Below are 19,286 nucleotides of genomic sequence, written 5' to 3'. Positions count from 1 at the left end.
AAGGGTCAAGGCGGGGGGAAAGGTGGGTCGGGGAGAGAGAGGGGAATAAATCCATAAAGAACAAATATCACACAAATGAAACAGCTAAGGAGCTGCAATACAAAACAAAAAGCATGTCCACAGACATGTACAATCCTAGGTAATGCCAAAACCACCAGCAGCAGCTTCATCCTCCTGGTCAGTAGATTATTGCCTACAAATGAGCTGCACTGTTCTGGAATAACAGTTTTTTATTTATTGGTCAACTTAGCCCTGCAGGGCTTCCTTTGTCTGCCAGAGAACAGTCTTCTTTGCCTGGCATAAGGTAGGTATTCTTTTACTATCTCTCTCCAAATCTCTATTAATTCTTAGTCTTCTTCTAGTGTCCTCTGTATGTGCTTGAGAACAGCTGGGGTCTGGTATCTCACAACCACTCTATAGCAATCTGAATATAAGGAGCAGACAATAAGGGATTTGAGAGAGCACTTTCTACGGTGAGTAGGAACCGGAGCTTTCATATTAGAGAGCACTGCTTTGAATAGCAGAAGAGCTAGAAAATCTCTGGATTTACATCCTCACATTGCCAGGATGCAGTCATTTCTGATGGACTTGGAAAGTATAACTCAGTGCTATTTGCAAATCCCAATGTTCTTTCCGGGTTGGAATTCTTCCTCAGTAGAGCTGCTGAAATTCAACATTTCTTCCACAAACCATTCCTTATCACAGTTTCTTCAATGATTAATTAGACTCAGTGCTGGTAGCCTTGGTAGGCTGGGATGTGTTTTATTCCATGCCAGTAATAGGAATGCATGCACAGTGAGAAATCATGACTCACAGCTTAAAGGAATTAATTCTTTTTCACATTTGGTTAGTCATTTCTGATGATATATATTGCTTTGAAATATTTCTACCAACACCTTTCAGTCTTTTTTAAAATATATAGTCAGGAACTAGTATCTGGTGTGTGTAGCCACAAAATCATAATGCCTCGGTTTCCTATATAAAGTTGTAAGAACAACTTTTAAAAAAAAGAGTTCACACAGAGCCAGTAGCCATTTTGATCTTAGAGTTGCTACAGATGACACACATACACACTGCTCTTCCATGGAGATGTTACATTTGCTCTTTCACGTTTCTTTATTGTTTTCCTTTATCTAAAATAAAAGTCTTCAGACTAAAAGTATATGGTTACTCTTTGTGTTTGGAAAAAAAATAGCATCTCAACACTGGAATGGAGCATACACCCAGGGCCGTCCCTACCCATACGAAAAGTACAGAGCTGCGGTAGGGCACCAGGAAATTTGGGGCACCAAATTTCCTGGTCACAATCAGTGGCCATTTATTTTCCTTTACAAAAATGCAAGAGCAACAATGCATAAGTTTCCTTCTCCTGTGTTCTCTGGCTTTTTGCTGTTGCACTGACTGTATGGAGACAAACAGTACTTCTTGGGGGACTGCTTATCCAGTAAGGATTCTGATGCCATGAAATGGGGATGTTATCTGATGATGCTGTATTTTAATCATCAGTTTAAAGGGCAATTAGAATATAGCACTGCGCATTAAGACCGACAATGCAGAACTCCTTACTAAGAGACAGGGCCAAATTCAGAGTGGTGTAAGCAGAGGAAATACTATTGGCTTCAGTAGGGCTGCTTATACCACAGCTGACTTTAGCCCATGATTCTGGGCAAGTACTATCACTTCAAGACATGGTGGAACTCAGTAAAAAGCCTGAGGCAACAGGAAAGTGGTGATTCAGATATTCTTATCTTTTTTTAAGGAAAGAAAACAGTCTATCACCACCACACACAGCTCCAGCCAGCCACAATTAGCTCTTATCCGATCTTGTTCAGCGGTGTTGCCAGGGAAAGACAACCCACTCCGTGGTGAGTGGCAAGAAATGCTAACATAAATGGTTGGCCCTTGAATGCAGCCAGACTAACTCTTCCTTGAGTGTTTCAGCTCCTTTCACAGCCTTACATTCACTTGAAGCACAGAGGCTGAAGTTCCTCTGTGTACCAAAACAACAGGTACAGCACTGGCAGTGGCCGTTGGGTTTCTAACTTGACCTTTGTGCCTCAGACAAAGGTCTGGGGGAGAGAAGTGCACAGTGTTGATGCCCACAGAGGCTTGTAGCTCTCTACACTGCACTAAAAAGTGTGATCTTGTTAATTAATGCCAGTTACACTGCGATGGGGTTTCTGGTGCTGTGAACACCTGCCCACTATAAGCTGGACTGGAACCACCAACTCATTTCACACAAACCATCCTACAATCATTAGATGTCAACAACTTTTGGTCACCATCACCTACAGAAAACCAAGGAGATGGTGTCTGAATCTCATTTAGGAGAACATTTGGGGCTCAAGACCAAGGCCAGGGTAAAGGTTGTCATTAGTTAGTAGCACATTCTGGTGACAGTTCAGCACAAAATAATAGTTGCAGTGCAAAAATCTCATGAAATCATTAGTTTGTGAGACTGTCACCATCTTGGGCCAAACATAAGATTTTAGCCTCATCCAAAATCCAAACCTGAACATAGGTTCTTCTACTGTTCTAGTTATCACCTGGAACCAGAACTGCAGGGTGGGGGTGAGAGAGATCCAGCAACATGAATTCAAATGTGAACTTAATCCCCATACACCTCATGAAATCTGATGTTTTGTTCTTGATCTATCTCCTACCATTAACTTGGGCTGCATTCATCCATTGACCTAAAGGTGAAAGAGCTGGGCAAAAATGAGAGCCTCTCTTTTCCTCTGTGTTGTCTCTGTTCTCACTCCTCCTTTTTATTTCCTTCTACTCTGCTCTCTCTCTCTCTCTCTCTGCTGTACCCTGCATATGTGAACAACAGCAGAATGAAAATGACTAAAATCCTGATCTCTGAAGCGCTTCCAGCAATTCTCCCTGACTGGGGAGGGAAATGATACAGGAACTGGAGACGCCAGCGGCTGGGCCTGCGGTGTGGTTGAATGCAATCTTCGTGGCTGGACTTGTGTTTCAGCTGCTGTGTATCCTAGAACCGAGATTTGAATCTTGTTGCCAAAAGGCCACAGCTCCCTCAAATAAAGCAAGAGAAAACCCCCACTGCACAAGTGAGAGTAGTGATAAGCTTGCCTCAGCTAAACAAACATGCTGCACTGGCTTTGGTGAAATTATTTGTATTATGGGCACACCTAAATCCCTCAGTCAGAACGGGGGCTCCTTTACACTGAAAACTACCTAAGGACATGTGCCCGGGCCCTGAAGCACTTACAATCTAAGATGACATTTGACATACAAAAGGAGGGGGAAAGGAATATGTAAAATTTGTCTATTTGACTGTATGGTCATTATTTTTCTCATAATTATAAACAGTAAGTCCAGCTATCCTTATCTTACCCTCAATCAACTCATTTCATATATACAGCAAGCCAGCAGTGGATCTTGAGGAGATATTTGGAGGAGGTAGCAAAGATCTTACAATCCATTTGCTCATTTTTACTGGAGTCATACCCTGAGCTGATAAGTACAAGGATTTCACACACTGACTCCTAAATCCCAGGGCTGCTTGGTATGCTAGATCACTGTTCCATTTCATATGTATATTCCACAGTATTAATTTAAGTTTGTCTGCATTCACTTTATTTTCAGTCTACCTACACTATCACCTTAAAGATAAATCTCCCTGAATATTCTTCAATTTATTTATCTTCAATTTCAGTATCCTCAGCAAATAGTTATCTTACAATTGATATTGCTATCCATCATAATTAGATACAGCAATCAACAAAAAGATGTCTCATAACTGACCCCAAAGGAAATGCATCATTTTCTAATAGTCACTCAGTTACTTGTTTCTGAGATTGATCTCTATCCATTAAGCTATTTTTCCCTCTCACACAGAGAGTCTTCACTATAACATCACCATGGGACCTTAAACTTTTTTTAATGTAAATTTATTCTGCATTATATCGCCTGTATTAGCTGTGCCAATCATGGCAGTGATACTGTATCTTGAAGAAATGCAAGAAGATAATGAACCAAAACCTTCCTCTCCTAAATCCAGCTTGATTGGCTCTTATAAAATTAAGTTTTTCACAGTGTTCCTTCATGAAATTCTGCAAAACAGACTGCTAATATTCTCAGTCACAACTGTTGTTAAGGTACCTAGGCAACTCTAACTGCTTGCCAATCTTTCCTAACCTTTATCTTGAATTATGTTTACCCCAGAATCTGCTCTTTTAAACAACACATTGGGATTTAATTTCTACTCCCATTTCCCTTAAAATTCATGGGTATGTATTATTTGGACCTGCATTCACTCTAAGAGATTGCAGTGTTTAAACAACTGTTTCCATTCTTATCTATACACTAGCTAACACTTCCTGTGTCCTAACAGGAAATCTGATCTCTGCCATACACAGTTCTTTATCCTTTCATTCCATTTTAAAGCCAGCTGGAAACTAATTGTTCTTTAAGGGCAATGAAGTGACAGGACATCCATTAGCTTCAGTAAGAGCAGAATTTGGCCTTAAGTCTACTATGTCCTTACAGGATTTCCCTAGACTCCCCCTGAATTTCCCCAACACCCTTCCCAGTTACATGCAGTGGTGCCAATTTAGTCGTTGGTTGGAAATTTGAATTGAAATTGAAACATTAATACACACTTTAAAAGCATATACAGTATATGAGAAAATACTTGTACCTGAGAAAGCATAATGGGTTTGAAAAGTATGAACAAAGACTGGCTTCCTCACACAGCTGTTATTTATGACAATGTTGGCACATTTGTTTCGGCTATATTGGCCTACCTAATAATTTCAAATTATTATTTATAAGCAAGGTCTGAATGAGCTCTCCCCTGACAGCTAGTGATAAGCCAGGGGTAGATGTAAAGGCTTCAGGACCAGACTGTATTTACATGAACACACCTACTCTGCCTAGGTATCCAGCGGACAGCTGTGCTACCCAAGTGATCAGTTTTGGCTGGTATTGGGTTACAAATCACTTAAGTATTAAATGTGGGGATTATGAAATGTTGTTATCCTTATTGTAGGAGTAAAGGGCAGCAGAACTGTGCTTAGTCTGACTGAATGAGGGGGTCTCCCTCAGGGCTTAATTTGCACTAGGGCTTGCCAGGGCTGAGCCCAGGCACCTCTAGGCTCAGCAGTTCATAGCCCTGGGACCTCTGGGCTTCTCACATCAGTTCTGAAAGTAACAAACTAGCTTGAGCTCCAGCACCTCTTTCGTTACAAATTAAGCACCGGTCACCCTCAACTGAACTGCACTCCCTAAGCGGAAGGTTTGGATGCCAGATCCTAGTGAAGAGAGAGAGAGAGAGGGTGGGGGTAGAGGTGTTTTGCTTGATTAACTGTGTGGGCTCTGCCTATTTGACCTGTCCCCTCTCCTGTTTAGAGAGAGAGATGATTAGGCTTCATAAGTGACCACTAGAGCTGAAATCACTAATAATCAGGTTTAAGAGTTTAGACCTGCTGTGGGACAGTGTTTCTGTGGAAGAGACAAACCAGCCAGCACTAGCAGCGAGGTTCGCCCACTGAGAGCAGGGTGGAACCACGAGAGACCAACTCGCAGAGGTCACAGTGGCAGGTGGCAGCAGAAGGTGACAGTACAGGGCCATTGGGGACGGAGCGGTAGAGTGAACGGTGGCACGACAAACAGAAGCAGCCAGAGCACTGGACTATGTTTTAGTGACTTCACTACAGAATGTTAGATTTGTGACTGGGAAACTTATATAAATACATTTCCTAGTAGGCCAAGATTTTTAAAATGCATTATTTGCCAAGGTCATTATCTCACATCATCGCTATCTCAAGAGGTCATTATCTTGGGGAGTTTCTGTACTAAAAACTTTATTATAATTATTTTTATGTAATTGGTCCAATGGTCCATCTATCCCAGTATCCTGTCTTCCAACAGTGACTATTCCAGGTGCTTCAGAGGGAATGAACAGAACAGGGAATCATTGAATGATCCATCCCCTGTCATCCACTCCCAGCTTCTGGTGAACAGAGGCTAGGCACGCTCAGAGCATGGTGTTGCATCCCTCCCCATCCTGGCTAATAGCCATTAATAGATCTAACCTCCATGAACTTATCTAGTTCTTTTTTGAACCCGGTTATCATTTTGGCCTTCACAACATCCCTGGCAAAGAGTTTCACGGGTGACCGTGCGTTGTGTGAAGAAATACTTTCTTTTGTTTGTTTTAAACTTACTGCCTATTAATTTCTTTGGGTGACACCTGGTTCTTGTGTTAAGTGAAGACGTAAATAACACTTCCTTATTCATTTTCTCCACATCAGTCAAGATTTTATAAGCCTCTATCATATCCCCTGTTAGTCATCTCTTTTCCAAGCTGAAAAGTCCCAGTCTTCTTAATCTCTCCTCATATGGAATCGGTTACATACCCCTAATCATTCTCTGCCCTTCTCTGAACCTTTTCCAATTCCAGTATATCTTTTTTTGAGATGGGGTGACCAGAACTGCATGCAGTATTCAAGATGTGGACATATCATGGATTTATCTAGTAAAAGTGGAGGAGCTTGGTTTGCCCGACTGATCAGTTAAGCCAATACTGAAAACCTATATGAAAAGCCTGCAAAACACCATGCCTCTGGCATGCATCAACATGCAGAAAGCCTTATAAGCCAGTCACTGTCAAAGCCAGTTTTAGAAGAACTTAATGAGGCTGTTAAGAATGTCTGTGAACCAACATGGCTGTTGCATCATACTTTTTATTTAAGCAAAAGATACCACACACAACAAACTGGAGGCCAATGTTAAGTGCATTGCCACTTGTTAATCCTGAAGTTGGACACTGGTTTCAAACAAGACTGGCAAATGCTTGCTATCTTTCTGAAAAAACTCAGCTGACTCTCTAGAAGCATGCAGTGCAACAGTGAAAGACACAGCAGTTGAAAAAGTGAAGAACTTTCTCACCATATTCAAAATATGTGCATTCATGGTTGATGAAGCACCAATACAAATAGGCATCAAGTATTAAGTCATTGCGTATGTTATCTTGATGTCTGTGGTAGGCCAGTAGATGCATTCTAGATGTTCAGGTTATAGAAGACATATCAGCTGCATCTGTGACATCTTAGAAGAGTTAAATGCTTGTAAATTGAACCCCAAACAGATGGCGGCTTGTGCAAACTTCTCTGGAAGACATAGTAGAGTACAAGCTTTGCTCAGAGAAAAGGGTAACCCTAATCTCTCCTATACACACTGCAGAGACCATCTACTCCAGCTAGTGCTAGTACAAGCCGCAGAATCTTAAAAAGACATTAAAAAGCCACAAACTTAATGGCTGTTTTTTGCTGAAAAAAAGAGTATGAGTCCAAAAGGACTGAACATCTTGGAAACAAATAGAAGATACACTGGGATTGAAGTTCAAATTAGTCCAACCTGGGAAAACCTGCTGGCTTTCTCATGAGTGATGCTTGGCTGTTGTCTTAAAGTTACTGCAACCGTTATTACTGGCTTTGGAAAGCATCAAGATAGGACAGATTTAAGTAGTGAGGCTGGTGGACTACATTTGTTACTAAATTCAGAGAAGACTATTGTCATTCTCTCTCTTGTATGTCTACTGTTGAAACCACTTGGGTCATTAAACAATGTCAACCAGGCATCTGCTACAACAGTGGTAGATCTTTGTCCAGCAATAGAAGCTACCCTTGGATCAATCAGAGATATCCATTGAAAATGTACTGGAAGAAGCAAAGACTTCAGTCCAGAAGCTGATTAATGAAGGTACTTATATTGACTCTTTAAGTGAAGAGGACAAGAAGTGTTTGTTAAGCCAACTGAAAAAGTACACAGACTCGATTCTTACAAATCTACAATAGCAATTTCTGGATTCTACTCAATCTCCATGTAGCTTTTACAGATGCCTGTCTTATAAAACACCTACAGTTGAGTGGAGTGAGGCACTACCAGCAATAGAGCTGCTATGTGATCAGGACAAAATAGAGAATTTTCAACACAGAGTGGAATATTATACGATGAACGAAGATTTAACTTCAACTTCTTTCTCCTCACTAGTTGTTCGACCCAATCTTTGTGCTATGTTTCCTGGGATGAAAAAAGTAGGAATTTATCACTTGCTACTCACAGTCACAACCGCTACAGTTGAGCATACAGTTGAGCATTTTTCCTCATTGAATAGAATTTTGTGTTCTGAAAGAAGTCGCCTTTTGCCTGATCATGAGCATATCATAAAGGACCTGAAGTAATGGACATACAAGAAGACACCAAAAAGTGAAAAATTACAAGAAACCAAGATGGATGTAGATGTAGCTCTTCGTAGGAGGCTTGAGTGGCCAACTTTAATTTTTGTGACGATTTTAAAACATGAGTTAAATCTAATAAAATGGTTGTGAAACATGTTTCAGTTTTTACTATGGCGCCATACAGACCACCTTTGCCCTCACAGTCTCAACCCTTGTTGGCCTCACCCGCCCTAAATATTCCAACACCTCCCCTAATCTCAATTCTTGGGGAAAACACTGCTTATCTTTGATCTCTGTTTGCCCTCTATAATGAGTGGACCAAATACATGTAGATGAGTGATGTGGCTGTCTCACAGAGAGAATAACCTTTAGTTCATGTGGGAGAGGCCTTGCTGTTAAAAAAAAAAATCCAAGTTACTTTCCTGGATCCCTGTTTGTGTGTGAGATTTACACGGTAATTGTATCTCTGGTCATATGGATTATTATACAAGTAACCTTGTTTGAGAATATATTTGTATTTGTAATATATAACATGTTAATTCTGCAGTCTTTTTAAAAGTGTGGCAGCATGGTGGCTTCTATTGTAGAACCCGCAAAATAGTGACACTAGCTGGTGACCACTATTCACTGTGTCTAAGGAGTGAATTTTCATCAATGTTTGTTTGAAAGCTTCACTTTACACTGAAAATTGTTGCATCAAACTGTAATCTGTTTCAAAGTCAGGTGAAAGGGAGTGTTCTGATTTTGTTACATACTATGAGACACAGAGGGCCAGATTCTGGTATAACATAGGTACCTCTGGAGTAACGTCACTCAAGTCCGTGGATCTGCACAGATACAAAACTTAAGAGAGATCAGATGCAAAAAGCTGGAATCAGAAACTTCCATGCTACTTTGGAGTGACAATTATGTGGATGTCCTACTGCTAGCTGGTTCACCTAAGATGTTTAGGAGTCTGTTACTGTTCCAGATAACAGGCCTAGTTCTTTAGCTTAAACAGCAGAGACTCCTTGATTTCAAAGCAAGCAGCGGCAGGGTTTTATCCCCACTGAGTACCACATTGAGATTCTGACATTCATGTAGATTTCATAGTTATTTCAATACAATTCCACTATTTACCCTCAATTAAATAAACAATTATATGGATTTAGATGCATAGGTCACTTAGGCACATCTGAAAATTTTACCATTCTAAGTTATATTTTCCTTTATATCAGTACATCTGCATATTTTCTTGTATAGTTCCTACCACTGAGGCTATAACTGAAGAAATACAAAGCCCAAAAGAAACAGGATTAAATGCTACTAAAATACTGTGCTAAGATTTTGTAATTTCAATATTTAACATTGTGTTCTGACACCAATAGATGTGTATTTGGCATCACAGGCTAAAGCAGATGTTAAGGCAAGAAAACTGGTAAACACTCAACAGTGCAAAAGGGTTCTATCGTGATTCAGGACTTGCTGAAAACATGCTATGATTGGCTAATGTTGTGTCTGCCAATTAAAGAGAGCTAGTTACATTATTTATTTAAAACAATATCTTTTAACAAAAAAAAAGGGTTATTTTTCAGTGGGTTGTTCAGGAGCTGATCATAGTTTCCTCAAATGCATGCATTATTCATTAGTATTCAGTCTATGGGGGTTGTTCATAAACTGTTCACTTTGATTAATCACCATTTGTATTATAGTCGCCTGGTATAGATTTTCTGTTCCCTGACTGGATGACAGATTTTTCAGTCTAGAGAATAACTTCTGTTTTCCCATATACAAGGAGAACCCTATACTTTCAAACACAATTCCCTTTATTTTACATTAAAAAGAACAAGCGAGCACAAAAGTAATACAGATACAAGCTACATACAGCACAATGATGATTATAAGTGCTAAATAATGAATAGCCCACTTCTGAGATGAACGTTTCAATAACATGAATCAAACTTCTGGGACATTTTACAGCAAATTGCACTTAGGTATTTTATTCACAGCCATTCATAAATGAAGTGTTTGGGTTTTTAAAATATTTACACAGTTCTACACTAACTAATTATTCAACTCCTCAGAAGGTTCACAGGGTGCTTTACTCATTGTATGTGTCTCCTGCACCTTAGAACTCCTGGTTCTCACCCAGCCCTGTGTTTTTGGGCCGCAGGTCCATCACCAGAATCATAAGGAAGCCCAGCAATCCAAGCCACTTTAACACTACTTCCCTCCTCCTAAACCAAACACTTGCACCCATACAGAATCCTACTGAAATCAGTTGGACCTCTCGCACAGACCTCCATGCCCATACAGTGTTCCTAGTGTCCCAATCAAGTCAATGGGACTCCGAGCACAAACCCCTACACTGTACAGTGCCCCACACCAAAGTCTGTAGGATGCTATATGGACACCAATTCTGCACTAGTGGATTAATTACAGGGCTAGGGCCTTGGACTGGAAGCTCCTCAGGGAGGGACCATGTCTGTTTCTGTTAAGCACCAAGTCCTCTTTTGGGCACACAATTTTTTTTTAAATGATGGGAATAAATTGCTGATTTTTCCTGACTTTCTTTGCTCACTAGTGAAGGAGAAAGGCGCTGTAGCAGAACGTGAGTATGCAAGGGTAGCTGTGCTGTACCTACTAAACTCAAGTTATCTATGGCGAGAAAACCTTCAAGTTCTGGGATGTAATCTCTGCTTTCAGGCTGCTGGATAAATCAGGCAGGCACAGTTGTGCTTCCATTCACAGCATAGGGGCAAAGGTTAATGGAACTGGCAGCCTCTCCTAGAAAATTTGTTCCCTACATCCATTGTATCCATTTGCAGTTTGAACAAAGTGTTATTTTGGCATGTGGCTATTCCCTGGACAAACAAGTTTGCACAGATCAGTTATTTATTTAGCTGCTTTCTTTTTTAAGCTGTTTGTTTTAGAAATAGACTAGCAACTGAACATCTACACCTAAAAACATGAAAGGTGAAAAGTTCAGGTGCTATGAGGTGTCTGGTCAGAGGGACAGGAAACTGAGCATGCCGCTGTGATTGAGCAGTTTAGGAGGTAGATAAAACCTTTAAAAGGCTCTCATATCTTATGCTGTCTCATGCTTCCTTGCTCTCAGTTTCCAGGCAGAGTCTGAATTTCCTTTTAAGTATCTCTGACATCATTTAGTCCAACACATAGCGCTACAAGAGGCTGAACATCAAATCTCTTGAATTGTGTATTAGGTCTCTCTGCAACCTCCTTCATCTTTGCTTCTGGAAGATTAACAACAATCCTGTAGCTAACCCCTTTTTACACACAAAGCATATGATTGAGTCTCCTATTACAATAAATCTATATCCTTCTTTTGCTTCCCAGCGTTCTCTCATTATGCTTTGCTGCACAGTGAAACGATCCTTTGAATCATATTCAGTGCCAACCAGTACCTGAAACCATAAGCACTTCATTTCCCTATATACTATTCCTTTTATGTGTCCAACAGCATCTCCTGCCTTTTACCTATTCACCATTTGAGAGCCACTAGTTTTATCTATACTGCGCCTCTAAAACACCCTCCACACAGTTCTCAGATATTCTGGGGCTAAAATGACAACACTCCTACAGTACCTTTGGTCTCAAAGCACAGTACAAACTATGCCCACAAATCACTTCACACACCCCTGAAATGAAGCAACTCAGAAGCTGAAAGGCAGCAACTGCTTAATAGTGCATTGCAACATGACCACAGTAGTTAGGTCAGCAAATGGTGAATAAATTTGTTCCATCTGAACTTGCTGTTGGGTTTTAGGGTAGGGGTAGGAAGAACGTAATTACGGCAATTTGGAATTTGACCAGGACAACAGTCTCGAAAGATTCTTTGGGAGTTTTAAATGATCATGAGTGGTCAGGATCTTAATTTTACATTTAATCTGGAAGATGAATGGTCACTGTGTTGTCAATGAACCTCTAACTGGTTTGCCTCAGAACCTTTTAAATCAATATCTTATACCTCCTACTCTCTATCAGACAAAGATTTTACACTCAGTACAATGCAGTCCCCCTGTTTCAACACGACAGCCTGGTTTTAAAGAGAGGACTGGGAATGCTTATAATTTACCATGTGTGTTGAAAAACCTTTATTTGTTTTGAACTAATTTCAAGTTCTAACTGAACTTCATTTGTTTTGGTCTGCAGCAGGCAGAAAAAAAACAAAAGCTTCTAAATAATGGTTTGGGAACAAACTAGGCTTCTATTAGCAACTTTAAAAAAAAAATAAAAAAGGATCTCTGAGCTCTGCCAGCTCCCTTGAGCAAAGGTCACAAAAAAGGCTAGTGTCCTTTTCTGTTCTCCCTTCTGAAAAAAACTAAACAGCTTCACTTACCAGTGAAAATACCTTGAAATGTTGGAAATAGCAATTTAATTATTTCTACTCTACAGTAGTTCTATGACTTGATTTGCATTAGTTCAATACAAAATAAACGACACCCTGAATTTAGAGAGCTGTGAATGACTGGAAAGGTATGTGCACACTGCAATTAGACATCTGCGGCTGGCCCTGGGGCTCCTGGGGTTTGGGCTAAGGGGCTGTTTAATTGCAGTGTAGATGTTGGGGCACAGTCTGGAGTCTAGACTCCAGGACCCTGTGAGGTGGGAGGGTCCCAGAGCCTGGGTCCAGCCCGAGTCCAAATGTCTACGCTGCAATCAGACAGCTCCTTAGCCCGAATCCAGCAAGCCTGAGTCAGGTGGCATGAGCCAGCTGCGGGTGTCTAATTACAGCATAGACATACCCAACGAGGCCAGAAAAGAGAGCAAATACAATATGACGACACTGACACAGGTCCACAATTTCACTCAGATTCACCAAGTTCTAAGATTCCTTTTATGTCAGGTGTGGTGCAACCAGAGCTCTTGGACCAGAGCTGGCCCACCTAGTGTTTTGTGTGGAACCAAAAGCAGAGGCTGCTCCATGGAAGCAGAAATTGGCTTTTCCTTTCCAGATTTAACTAATATTCAGAAAGGGAATCTAGCACCTGCCTACCAGATTTGAACACCCTCAAAATTCAGGAGTGCTCAAGCACAATTTAGGCTGCTGTTACTTTATTTCTCCCAAATAAAATATACTGATCGACTGTAATTTGCTGTAAAAAAAGTAGGATAAAATTGAGCAACAAATGCTGGCATCTTCCCAGTGCTAACTAGGGCTGGAATTGCTATTTTCAACAGCCATTATCATTTTTTTTAGTTTTGTTTGTTTAAAAAGAAGACAGTAATATTGCATTGGCAAATTCCCCACAGAAACAAAGAGTGGAACAAAAGAATAACAAAAAGACACCTCAACTTTTATGTAGGACAGTCTTATAATATGGATCCAGATAGCCTCCAATCACACAAGCTCAAAATTGTTCCACTTTGCTGACGTTTTGTAACCGGGTGGGAATCAGTCCTGTCTGTGCGCTGGGCACAACCAAAATTCCTACTGAATTCAGAAGTGCCTTGCTTTGGTAACCATACTACCTGATATTTTCACCCTTTGTAAGCGAAGCAGGTTTACACTTAGTAATTGGGTGGGAAGACTCTCAGAAAAAGTTAGGTGATGTAGGAGGTGTTGCTTATTCACTAGGTAATGTGAGACCTTCCTGTTACAACAGTAAACCAGTGCAGCATAGAATGCACTTTGCTCCTAGAGTCTAGAATGGGGTCCTTTGCTTCTATACACAGCCCATTAAAGACAATGAAAAAACTCCCACTCACTTCAACAGGCTTTGGACAGAACTGGTTATACATGGGGTAACTCCACTGTCTTCACAGGGTCCTGGTACCACAGTGGAGCGGGACCATGTGAGCTTGTGGCAGAGCTGCTGCTCAGGGATGGGAACCTCCTGGCACGACAGCCTCCAAAATCATTCAGGCTGCACTTTCTGCTCGACTATGTGCTAGCTGAGGGATGCATGGGAATTGGTCGCCTCTGCTGGAGGTGATGGGCATCTCAGGTACTTAAAGCCATGGCCTAGAGGAGGGAAGTGCCTAACTGCAGAGTATGCGGCTGCCTAGGGCCAGCACTGAGGATTTAGAGTCTATAGTGCCGCCGTTGCAAGGTTCAAACATGCTCAGCCTTGGAATCGCCACCCCTCCTTAGACTAGTAAGCTACAGCTATCTAAGGCTCGCCTCTGGCGATTGGCCCCATGGCTTTAGCCAGAGAAGCTGCAGGTGGCTCTGTGACTTCTGGGGGCCATTAAGCTAGGAGCAGATAAAGAAACTGGAGTTAACCTCAAGGAACAGAGGTCACCCATAAGAAAGGAATGTCAAGGGAAGCAGGGAAAGAGGAAGCAGGTCAGGCTTGCAGGGGAGAATAGCGTCCAAGGTAGAAGGGAAACAGGCCTGGGGAGAGGTGATGGTGACCAGGTAGTAGACTAGCATGTAGATGGGAGCAGAGGGAGAAAGGCTGATGACTTCAGGTTTCCAGGGGTTAAGTCCTCACTTTGGGGAAATGGTGTTTGCAAGTGGCTTGCTCAAATGGCAGGATGGATGCTGAGGGAGGGATTTGTCAGAATTGATCAGGTAGCTGCTGGCTTTGGGACTCTGAGCGGAGACTAGGACCGCATACTGTGACTGGTGAAATAGGGTGGTTCTGGAGACAAGGCTATAGAAGGTCTGAATGAGGAAGGAGATAGATCTGTGGGGAGTTTCCCCTGATCACGACAGAAGTTCTGCTCACTGGACACTGGTAAACCCACGTGAGTGTACAGCTGAATGAGAAAACCTGGGGGCTGAGGGAGCTGGGTACGGCAATGCAGATAGTCACGCAGAGGTGTGTGATCAAAATGCAAAATGTCCCCGAGATTCAGCACCGGGTATACTATGGCACTGCCGCACCAGGCCCACAATGATGACATGCGGGCTCACAAATATGTGTGACACCAGGGCTCACAGAAGGTTAATCTGGCCCTGGATCCCAGTATAGATCTGGCCAAAGGCTACAACCTACCCTTGACCCTTGTATCAAACTCCCACCGGTAATTCTGTTGTGGGTTGAGAGGAATACACTCTTAAATATAGAATTCAGCCCACCTCACAGAACAAGTTTGAGTCCCCTGCATCAAAACAAGGCTGTATAGCACATTTTCCAGAAAGACCTTCCGATTCTACAGATGCATCCCTCAAGTGAAAATCCCTCTTCAAGGCTCCCCACCATACTGCGTACACATATATTAATATGTACCATATAGAGAAGGCCAGGAGAACATCTGGGACAGTTTCAACCTCTAGGTAAAATAGCCTTCCTCAGAGCAGGAAGTTTATTGAGGGAGCACTGCATGTTATGAGATAGGACTAGGACAGTTCTTCCATCCAATATAATGAAGTTGGAGCAAGCAGTGTGAGACTTAACATCTCTGTGACTTTCCACCTCAGGAGGCCACAACAAAGCAAAGGACTTTTTTCCAAAAGTATTTTACTGTAAAAATGAATGAGTAATATTAATGCCTAAAACATGCATCCTGGGAACAGGAGGCTGCAAAATATTAAATTAACTCTAGACTAGATTAGCATAGCTTTGATCTGCAAGAACAGTACTGGCAATAAAATTTAACTTTGTACTGAATTGTTTTTAAACCTCACTGTAGTTTCTTCTATTGTTGTGTGTGTGCCTAATCTTAACTTCAAATTCAACATGCAAGTGACCCCGTGTGTTTAAGTCTAGCCCAGATTTATGCAGAACACACATCCTCCTTTTTCAAAGGGTGACTGATCCAAGTCCAACAACTATTGTCAAAGGATGCATTTTATTTTTGGTTTAATGTTAGCAGCTGAAGTCGAAAGTTTGAAGTTCATGCCGAATGTGTTTAACAATGTTATATTTTAATAAATCAGATAACAAGCCAAAAACTCCAACCTAATACTCAAAAGACTGTCAAATTTGCCATCACAAAATGCACAAACGAAGGTGATTTTTATTCCCTTGGGCGACTAGCATACCCAGACAGAGACTGTAACAATCACTTTTGAAGTTTTCCCATTTTCTATATATCTGAGATTCTGCCACTCAAACCAGTACAATGAACCTAAGTTTAGAGAAATATAAAAATGAAGCCTATGTCCCAGAAGGTACTCACGTGCTTTAGTTAGTACACGTGTAACATATTTACAATTTAAACATTTTACACTGATTTCCCTCTCCCTGCAACTGAAGCTTTTAAGGATCTCTGTCCATTTTCTTCTAAGGTTGAGAACTATTCTCCTCATGAACCTTCTCACTTCGACAGGGATACTCACAGCATATTCCTTTTGCGAGGAAAGTAGCTGACTAGCGCTTCCTATAACGTTGCTGTTCAGTCATGGAGCTGTGGCCATCCTGCCATGAACCCAACAGTCTCCCTTCTGAGAAGCTTCAAAGATCCACCTGCTCAGGAGGAGCAATCTACAGTCATTCCTAAACCTGGAGTTGCTGCACACTATAGTGCAAAATGCAACAAGGCCACGAGGGCCATTCACAAAGCCTGCTCAGATGGGTCAGATTTTCAGTGGGCCTCCTTGAGTGTACCTGCAGACAGATCGAGTGCATCCATTTTGCATACTGAAAAACCACCAACTGAATTATGAGTGCTTAGACTGAACTGAAAAGGAGACTCGCACTCATAAGCATCAGAAAAAACTAAAGAGCCTTGAAAAGGAAGCACTTTGTATTGGAAAATGGTTGTATGTATTGGCATTTTACATTTGAATTTTTGTTTATTTGGTATAATGGAAAATTGCAGACGTTATACAATGTCAGCTATTACCATGTACATAATAATTGGGCCACATAATTCATTTCTAGTAGCTGTTAGTAGGAAGCCAAGTGTAAAAGAAATAGTTTATGACCTAGCCCTTTTACTATGGATTTATGGTTGCGTGTGACCTTCAGTTAGCAAAGCTAATGTGATTCATTACACTGAAGGAATCGGAGTATGTTTTCCAAACTCTTATTTTGAATCCTTAAAATCCTTTGCCTTTTGGTTTCTTCTGTATTCATTTTGAAGAGTGAGTAATTTAACATATGAGGTAGTTTTTCTTCCTGTAATTGGCTCATCCATTTAAAGATAAATAAAGCTAGCACTGCTGCTTTCCTATTTATGTTTGTTTGTTTTTTAAAATTAAATTACTTCCCTTGAAACTAAATAATAATGGCTCCAACTACAAAAATCAAAATGAATAGCGTCAGCAAAAAGGGGGGTGGAGTGCACCACAAAGAATACAAATGGAAGGAAGAGATGAAATGTCCAAGCTTGCAATCTTGATATAGCCAAAACTCCCAGTGAAGCCATGCCTGACTGTAAGTGATATGCTCCATTCAGTATTGATGGTTTTGCTGAATACTCTACAATTGCAGTGATCTGCTAAAGACTTAATATCTTTTGTTACTGAATCCAAAATGTCACATAAATGCCCAATCCTGTAATCCCAAGTAAGGGCTTCCTATGCAGGGGAGGGAAGAAAAAACAAACAAAAAAATGAAATGAAGGATAGAGATATAAAAAAAAATTATGGTTAGATCAAAGACAAATACAACCTGTAATCTGCTCCATTTCTTAGTGCTATATCGATTTTGACAGAGGTCCTGAACTATGTGCAATCTTAAAGTCAGGGTTTTAATAATTACAGAAAATGACACTTGATTGTATTCTTAGCTCTTCAGAAATATTATATAGTGGATAGATTAAAATAGAGATGTGTTTCAGGATTTATTAGTCATTATTTAGAGTCTGTCATTTCACAGAGCTAAGGGTATGCAGTTTATAAATTCTCCCATTAACAAATACTGATTACCATGTGTAATTCTTCAAAAGTTATTTCACTGATTTGGAACAGTCTGGAAGACATATTTTTTCTAAAAATCAGTAGTCCATGTGCCTGTCAGAAACACAGCATTCTGTTTTACTACTGAAAATAAGAGGATCAAAATAGCCTTCCAGGCCCCATAAAAATTAAAATCCCAAGACTTTAGTTAAGAACAGTTTTAAACTTGTTTTTGAGAGAAGATTTCTACTGCCAAATTATGCTGTATATTTCACAGGCTCTCTCTGTAACAACAAAATGACTGGAATTATTAACAGAACATTCATTTGCATAGCACACTCAACTCAAAAGCAGAATAGTTTACATTTATCAGGGCCAGCTCTAGGTTTTTTGCCACCCCAAACAAAAAAATTTTTGGCTGCCCCCCCCTTTTTTTGGCTTTTACACATGTTTGCACTTTGCAATGTTGTTTTGTTTTGTTTTGACTGTTTAAAATAAAAAAATGAAAACAGAGAATTTGTAGTTAGTGAAATAAAACAATTTCCTACTAGTGTATTCATTTAATTTTAACAAAAATCACAATTACAAACAATTTGGGTTCAACTATACACTGTAATGAAAAACGTTAGTGTCTCCCGGTGCGCCCAGTTTCTCATAAATTAAAAGAATTTATATGAACTGAATTTGGTTGGTTTTTATACTTGCGTAGTCTTAATAATTCAGTGAAATCTAATTTTTTTGCAATGGTCCTTTAATTAAAATTAATGCGAGTCCTGACAAACGATTTTGAGACATGGTGGACCTCAAATAATTTTTTTTTAGTAATTTCAGTTTTGAGAAACTGCGCTCACCAAAAGCCACTGATCCCGGTAACGTTAAAAAAATGCATAATGCTATAGCAGTGTTTGGAGTGAGGTACTCGGGGCTGTACATCCCGCCCGTGGGCGCCCAGCCCGATCTCAGACCCAGCCCCACCCCCGCAGAGGGGACAGTAACCAACCGAGCGGCTGGGGGCAGGTCAGCTGCGGGGAGAGGGGTGGACCAAAGGCGCCCACCCAGCGCCGAGCTGCCCAGGGAAGCTGGTCCCTTACTGGCTGCAAGTCCTGCCCCGATCCCGGGCTCTGCTCCACTCGGGCTCCTCCGCTGCTTGTGACACATGCGGCAGGGGCAGGTGAGGGGGAGGAGCCACATCGCCCCGCTCCCCTGGTGGTGCGGGGCCAGGACCCCCACGCTGAGCCTGCCACCCCACCCCACGCAGGGGCTCTTTGGTTGACTGAGTGGGGCCGGGGGGGGGGGGCACGGGAAGGATGGCTGGAATGCCGCCCCTGGAAATGTGCCGCCCA

General features: G+C 41.2%; 1 protein-coding gene across 2 annotated transcripts in view; it reads left to right on the top strand.

Annotated features, from left to right (window-relative positions):
* The first annotated feature begins 226 nt into the window (after positions 1-226).
* Positions 227-19,286, top strand: part of LIPC (lipase C, hepatic type) — a 118,099-nt gene continuing 99,039 nt past the window's right edge. For both annotated transcript variants that reach the window (XM_073303756.1, XM_073303754.1), the window contains exon 1: positions 227-304. The gene's annotated coding sequence lies outside the window, so the exon portion shown is untranslated. The remainder of the gene's footprint in view (positions 305-19,286) is intronic.

This window comes from Lepidochelys kempii, chromosome 10, assembly GCF_965140265.1.
Source record: "Lepidochelys kempii isolate rLepKem1 chromosome 10, rLepKem1.hap2, whole genome shotgun sequence".
Lineage (NCBI taxonomy): Eukaryota > Metazoa > Chordata > Testudines > Cheloniidae > Lepidochelys > Lepidochelys kempii.
This window is presented reverse-complemented; position numbering and strand designations above follow the sequence as displayed.